Here is an 8312-nt window from a genome sequence, read left to right on the forward strand (position 1 = left end):
GGGGCTCCAAGGAAAAACAGACCACTGCAGTGGGGGGAGGGTGAAAAATGAATGCTCCAACACCCAGGGGACGCTGTGACCCTGTGACACAACACTGTTGTGAAGGGTCCTATCAGTTATGATGCGCCGCACGCCGCTTTGTTGGAGACTAATCCAGGAACTGCTGCAAATGGCCAATTAAGGGGTGTCAGCCACCAGGCCGGCACTTCAATAGGGCTTCATGGACCGCGAAGAATATGAGAATATGAGAAAATGAGCGTAAAGGAGAAGAAGGTCAAACCTGCCAATATCTCTTTCTCTCGCGCTCACTCACCACCCACACACACACACGTATAGGCAGCTATACAGGGCACTGGTTCTCAACGTACACATGGAAATGGACCTTTGGTTCCATTAATACACTCTCCGAGTTCAATTAACACTGCACGTTTTACAGTTTTTATTTTTTAAGGAAAAAAAATATCATATGGGGGTCGTTAAGGGTTAAGAATCACTGAATTTAACTATAGTGGAACCCCAATCTACACTGTGAAAATCGTAACGCTTAAATCACCCTGAGTATACAAATTGAACCATTTGGTTCCATTTGTACACTCTCAGAGTTACAGACCTGAAGGGTCTGTTTTGGACAAGCATTGAGAAGCAGTGCATTGGAGAACAGCGAGATAACCCATCTATCCCCACTGGAGCGTGTGTGTGTGTGTGTGTGTGTGTGTGTGTGTGTGTGTGTGTGTGTGTGTGTGTGTGTGTGTGTGTGTGTGCGTGTGTGCGTGCGTGCGTGCGTGCGTGCGTGCGTGCGTGCGTGCGTGCGTGCGTGCGTGCGTGCGCGCGTGTGCCTGTGTCCAGGTTGTGACCCTGAAGACGGATGGCGTCCACCGACGGCACACATGCTCCCACAGGAAGGAAAGCCATTTAGATCTACTGTAGCGTTTTGCACAGATCAATAAACCCTACCGGTTTCAATCCGAGCCCAGGCAGCATTTAGCTCCGTCCATGATCAGCTGCCTTGAGATGGACCCCAATTGGGGAAAAGAAAGAGGGGCAGACCAAAGAACACCTGGCGAAGGACAGTGATGATGGAGCTGAAGGAGAAGGGTCTTCTTCTGGGACGAAGCACAAGCCAAAGCACAAGACAGGGTTCAGTGGCAGTGTATGATTGCAGCCTTATGCCCCAACCGAGACCAAGAGGATAAGTAAGTATGATCAGTATAGATCAGTGGTTTTCAACCTTTTTCATGTCAAGGAGCCCCAAATTCACACACATTAGCCCACGGACCCCCATTTGAAAAGATATGCCAGGGACTCAACCATTTTGATTTCTTGGGGGTCCAAATCTAGACTGTATCATCGTCATTAGTGTTCATTTAACTCTGAGTGTGTACAAATGGAATCAAATGGACCCGTTAGGGTCCATTTGATTCCATTTGTACACTCTCAGAGTTACAGACACATAAGGGTCAATTTGGTTCCTAACTATTAATTTGGCTGGGGACCCCCTGGAACCTCCTCGAGGACCACTGGTGGTCCCCGGACTACTGGTTGAGAACCACTGGTATGGGACACACCTTCACAAAGTGGGGGCCACGGCCAGGAGGGGGGGGGGGGTAGGCGGGGGGGTATTGGAAAGGTGTGGAAAATGAAAGAAACAATAAATCCTATAAATAATATAACGTTGCAGTCGGGTGGAAACCTTGTACTGTATGTCCAAAAAACGTTCCTTTTCACTATTATTTATTAATAAATAATAATTGTGAGCTTGTAGATCGTCTGTTTTCACTACTTTTGTGCGACACTCTTGTGAAGCAAGGCATTAATTTACACCAAAAAAAAAAAACAATGAGATATGAGGTTTCTGCCCGACAGCGACAATATATATATATTAGAGCTGTGAAACGATTCAAAATTGTAATCAGATGAATAATGAATTAATCATGATTAATTACCTTTCCTAACTATGCCTGAAATATGGCCATTTTCTCTGTAGGCCTACATTTATGTGGGAACAGAAAGATAAACGACTTTCTGTCTCTCTGATTTGAGCCGCTGCCTACGTAAATTGCGCGGCCTTTTTCTGGGAATAGGCTAATAATTGACATGTGTTTTTCCCCATCCAGATATAGAGCCACAAAAAGGTTCTCTTTCCATCTGGTTTCGATCATTGTTTGGATCAGCCATCAGATAACAGAGTCACGGCTGTAGTGCAGAGTCATTTAACTAAATTAATGAACACAAGACATTTTGACAGCTCTATACTATATCAAATATTAATATATATTTTATATGTACTATATATACGATATTGAATTTATATAAATTCAATTAATACGATCATTTTGCCAGTTTAAACCCTTTCAACCCGGCGTTCCTTTTTTGGGCAAAGATTTCAATTTTTTCTTTATTGAAAATAGCTAAAGTAGCCAATCTACAAGCTCATAAGCTCTTTTTCACTTTTTAAAAAACATTTTACAATAGGGAACCCTATTGTAAAATGTATAGGGAAATAGGGGCCGCAGCTAGAGCTTATAAGTATTGATGGTTGGTACGGTATGGAAATACTTCATCTTTCTGTCTCTCTATCTCTCTCTCTCTCTCTCTCTCTCTCTCTCTCTCCTTCCATTTCTCCTGCTTCCCCTGTCTCTTGCTCTCTCTCTCGGGTCTCTTTTTGCCAGCTCTTGTATTTACAACCAAGGCCCCTAAAAAAGGATTATGGTGAGTTGTGGAATGCTAGCCAAGCCTGGCTAGCTGTGGTTGGCCCGCTTTCCCTTCCTCTGAGAGATCTGCTGGCGCTGGGAAGACTCAGCACAGCTTCAGGGCAGGATTACTGAACAAAGAGATATGAGAATACAGGAAGAGGTGAGTGGGCCCTCCCTTTATCTGACTGTTCAATCCCTGCCACGTTAATCCCTTCATCTCTCTGCTCTCCACCCTTTAAACAAAGGTCTACCCCGCACCCCTCAAATCCCATCTCTGGAGAAGTAGCACCTGCCCCCCCCCCCATCTTAATTCCATGCCATCTTTCTTTAACCACATGAACCGTACCGTCCATATTCTGGGCATGTCAAAATAGGCAAACATTGGGCCGCTGCGACACGTTGTTAGCTTATACAGGTTTGGCTTTTTTTTGTTTGAGTAAGCCTTTTTCTCCCCAATTTTGTCGTTATGCCAATTAATTCCTCCCCCCACATTGACTCGTCACTGCTGTTGTATCCACTGACTCACCTGCCAGTGAGGAGCCCCCACCGGGAGGACTTAGTTAGAGTCCTCGTCCTACTCCTCCCGCCCAACACTCCCTGCTGACAAGTGCCGGCCCCGCCGGTAGTAGTATGTGTAGTACACATATATCACACCCGCCTGCCCGCCTGACTTCCCTCCCCCGAACACGGGCCAATTGTGTTCATATAGATAGACGCCCGACAAAGCCAGATGCACCGCGTTGGATTTGAACCCACAACCTCCGTGGTGGTGGGCAGGCACTTTACCACTGCACCACCCGAGCGCCCGCCACTGCTACTGTACCCTACTGACTCACCTGCCAGTGAGGAGCGCCCACCGAGAGGACGTAGAGCCCCCAGCCTACTCCTCCTGTTCAACACTCCCTGCTGACAGGCTCCGCCCCAGCACCGGAGCAGTCACTACGAATACGGCCAATTGTGTTCAGATAGATCAGTGGTTTTCAACCAGTGGTCCGGGGACCACCAGTGATCCTTGAGGGAGTTCCAGGGGGTCCCCAGCTAAATGATAGATAGGAACAAAATGGACCCTTATGGGTCTGTAACTCTGAGAGTAGATCTGCTACAGAGTTACATTAACATTGATTTTATAATATAAATTGGGGTCCCAGAGATAGAAATGCCATTAAATGGGGGTCTGTAGCCTAATGCATGTTAAACTGGGGGTCCTTGAAATTAAAATGGTTGAGAATCACTGCTAGAGCCGTAAAAATCTGCTCTTATTGGGGGTCCCTGGCATATCTTTTCAAATGGGGGTCCCTGGGCTAATGTGTGTCAATTTGGGGGTCCTTGACGCAAAAAAGGTTGAAAACCACTGATATAGATCATACGATCAGCCAAGCCAGATGCACCATGGTACAGTAGATTCAAACCCTTAGGCTCTGCGGTGGACACAGGTATTTAACCCCCCCCCCAGTGCCCCTATTTTAGCTAAACGACATATAACAAAGTTCAAGTATATAGGATTTACTTGGTTAAACATACAGTCGTTTCCATTGTGTTGCCGGTTGTGTTTTGCGTTGAAGGCCACGAGGCGCGCTGCTCGTCTGAGAGGTGAAGGAAGATGGAGGCATCCATCAAGACGGAGCTGAGGCGCAGTTGAGAGGCGGAGAGCGCGAGGACGGTTAATAACTCAAGACTGAACGGGACGATTCATCACTTCAAAATGAAGTTCATTAAAAGGCATTCCTATATGGAGATCTATCAATGCCTCATAGTCAAGTCATGCTGTGGGCTGTGTGTCTGCTTGCTGCTCACTCTAACCAGGCCTTGTCTCCATTCACCTTCAGAGAATCCTTTAACAGCATGTGGCTCTCAAACATTTCATGTCAAGGACCCCCAAAGTTATATGTATTTGGCTGCGGACCCCCCATGTCAAACATATTTTGTGCCAGGGTTCCCGGAAACAAAGAGTTAAAATGTTCGCCAAAATAAATATAAATATATATATATATTCAAAGATTTTGCTCACATTTTCAAGATTTAAAAAAACATAGCAGATCTACTAACACGCTCGTAGCGTGGTACAAAGTGACGCGCTTTGAGCTTGTATATCTGCTATTTTTGAACAGCCAAAGTATAAAATATGGTTCAAATGGTTCAAATGATTGTGACGCTATATTAACTAATTTAGCTTGGGACCCCCTGGCACGTTAAACTTTGGAGTAAATGGTACATTTATATAGCGCTTTTATCCAAAGCGCATTACATAGATTGTGCATTACATTCACCCATGCACACACACACACACACACTCACACACACCGATGGCGGAGGAAACCATGCAAGGCACCAACCTGCTCATCGGGAGCAATTAGGGGTTCAGCGTCTTGCTCAAGGACACTTCGACACAAATTCTGTGGGGAGCCCGGGATCGAACTGGGAACCTCGCGGTTTCCATCCGGCCATCCTGAGCCACTGCCCTGCCGCTCCGAAGTATGTATGCTACGAGTACGAGTATAATCCAGTGTGCGGGCCTCATTGTTTTTTTCAGGATTCTGACCTCTGCCCGGTACCTGGTACTTTAGTGAGTGGATGTGCGTGCTTTATTGTTTTGTTTGCTCTCCTGAAGAAGATTCTCAGGTCTACTTTTTGCACTTTGCTGTTGCTGTGGATTCGAAAACTTTGGAATCCCAGCCTGCAAGATTAAACACACCCGCCATAATAAATCTACAGTCTGGGCTCTGATCCTTTCAGGTGAAGGTCCACTGGCTCAGCGGTGCCCTGGGGTGTCAACCCCCAACTATACACTGACTGCATGACCGTAAACATTGCGGGTTTGATTCCTAGCCTCAGGAAATGCATTGCATGTAATCCCCCCTCTGGCTAGAAAACAACCCATAAATATTTAACCGCTTGAAGTGAACCCTAGTTGACCGGAGTCCCCCAGGGCTCTATTCTAGGTCTGCTAGTACTTCCCTATACACCAGATCTCTTCGGCAGAAGTGGCTGATCTAGCTAACAACGCAACGTAGATATGCTATTTTTGCTGAATGTTCTCCCCCACAGAATATGGACGCTCGGGTTCATGTGGTTAAAGCCAAAAATGTCAACTGCCTTGTGTGCGCGAACATATTCATTTAGCCTGCATATTAATTTACATCACATTTCCAAGTTTCCAAATAGAATCACCATGAAGACGTTTGTTTTGGTACTTTTTTGTCATTATGCTCCAACATGCTTCTGATCATTATAATCTAATATAGATTTTTATGATCTAATTTTAATTAGGATTGTGATGATAACATTTTTCATTATAATCTAATTTAACTTTGTATATCTGCTATTTTCCGCTGCTGTGGCTGCTGCAAATTAGTTTACGTGCCACAGCAATATCATCATCACCCTGTTTAGGAATCTCTTCCCCTTACTGCAGTCATTCTCAAACTTTTTCATGTCAAGGACCCCCAATTTAACATGGATTTATCTCCAGACCCCCATCTGAAAATATTTTGTTCCATGGCCCCTCATACAAGATGTTTGTAGCTAATATGTTTCAAAAATATTCCAAATATGTACATTTTTCATGATTTTGAAAATAGCAGATCTACAATCATATGGCAGCTTCTATTTCTACTATTTTCAGTATTATTTATTGAACATTTTTGGAAAATATTAGATTTTTGGGGTGAAAATGTCTAAATTTGACCACATCAATGCATTAATATTAAAAAGAAAATGTAATTGGTAATTTTACTTTTGAATACTGTTTTTTTAAACATAATGCTTTTGAATACTTAAAGGACAACCCATTTTCAACTGATCTTCATATAATTGGTACTCACTAATGCTCGTTATAAGATAGTAAAGATACCATTTTATCATCAAGTAATCCACTTTAACTCGAGTACCAATTTGAGTACTCGACAGAGCAACTTTCACTTGTTGTAAGTCGAGTAATATTTGACCGGGAGTATCTACTACAGACTCTGAGTGCTGAGGTTGAGAACTTTATCCACCACTGTATTTTGTTCATTCCTGATTGCAGCAATAAGCAGAGCGGTTTAAGGCTCCACCAGAACCCCTGCGCGCCAACTCACAGAGGAGCTCATGCCAGGTGCCACTCTCTGATCCATCTTATACAAACAGGAGGATCTTCTTCACCTACAGTGAATCATGGCTAATCCCCGTCATCCTCCTAGAACCAGTCTGACAGGCAGAACGGCTGCTCGCCACAGCTCCAGCGGAGGCAGAGAGCCAGCCAGAACAAACAAGCATGGAGAGGCAACCATGTCAACCAAAGTGGAAACTCCCTGGCATGTCCATTCATGTGCTGCTTGTGCTGCCTGCCTGCCTCCACACAATGCCATTGTAATCCACATGTACACCCTGTTCTGCTGCCCGAAGAGAGAGAGAGAGAGAGAGAGAGAGAGCTATCACTAGGCAACAAGCACAAGACAATTGGAAGCTCGGCAGCTGCTCTATCTCTCTCTGTGTGTGTGTGTGTGTGTGTGTGTGTGTGTGTGTGTGTGTGTGTGTGTGTGTGTGTGTGTGTGTGTGTGTGTGTGTGTGTGTGTGTACTTGTACTATTATACTTGTTAGGGCCAAATGTATACATGTAGTAGACAAGTATCCTGTAGTAGACATTGTGAATCTGTGTGTGTGTCCACCATGATGCACATGAAAAAATCTAAAGTCAGGAGGGTACCATATCGTCTCTGTCGGGTGTCCAAGACTGACTTTTCAGAGTTCAAAAAAAATAAATAGCAGATCTAAAATAGCAGATCTACAAGCAGATGCATCACGTCACAGTGCGAGTGTGTTGATTATTGTTACAATTTATAATTATTTTTTATAATAAGTCAAATCAGTTAGTTCTATCTGAGCTGTGGACAGTTCAGTCTTCCAAGCTAGAAGCATTTCCCTTCCAGGGAAAGTTAGCACACTGACAGAAGCCATTGTTCATGCATCAACTAATACATTCAGATTTGAAATCTTGTTGAAATGACCAAACCTGCCTACCGATGATGTCACTGGTAGGCAGGTTTCTGAACTGTCTACAGCCCTCCTCTGAGACACAGAGAGAGTAGACATTAGTGAGGAGTCAGACCTATGATATGAAGATAATGTTGAAAATGGGCAAAGTGCTTGACTGAAAAATATTGATCCAAACCAATATAAAAACATAATTTGTCTGCGTAAAACTATATGCCCCCACTATCTACTTTACCCTAAATGTAACAAACAGGATTGGTGGGGGGTTATAGTTATATTTATAGTTTATGCAATTTCCTCATACTGTCTATACTGTATAATGTCATCACTAGGCCAGTATATTGTAGGTCACTGCATAAAACTCCAGAGCTAAATTGCCAATGAAAGCATACTGAATTACAACTACATAAGCTTTATAGTATTCCAACAGGTGAATATGTTTTATACAGTAGCCACCATACTTTACAACGTACATTAATGTGTCCCTGAATACGTGGGATATAAAAGAAATGATTATACTGTACCTGAATAGTACTGTACTCAGAACGGGTGGTCAGGGAGTGGTGTGTGTCGTCAGTACAGCGGGTCATGCTGTGTACATGGCGCTAAATGCTGTGTCATCATGAAGCGATACTTCTCTGTATGACC

The sequence above is a fragment of the Gymnoscopelus microlampas genome, assembly GCF_963454915.1.
Source record: "Gymnoscopelus microlampas genome assembly, chromosome: 2".
In the NCBI taxonomy this organism is placed as follows: Eukaryota; Metazoa; Chordata; class Actinopteri; order Myctophiformes; family Myctophidae; genus Gymnoscopelus; species Gymnoscopelus microlampas.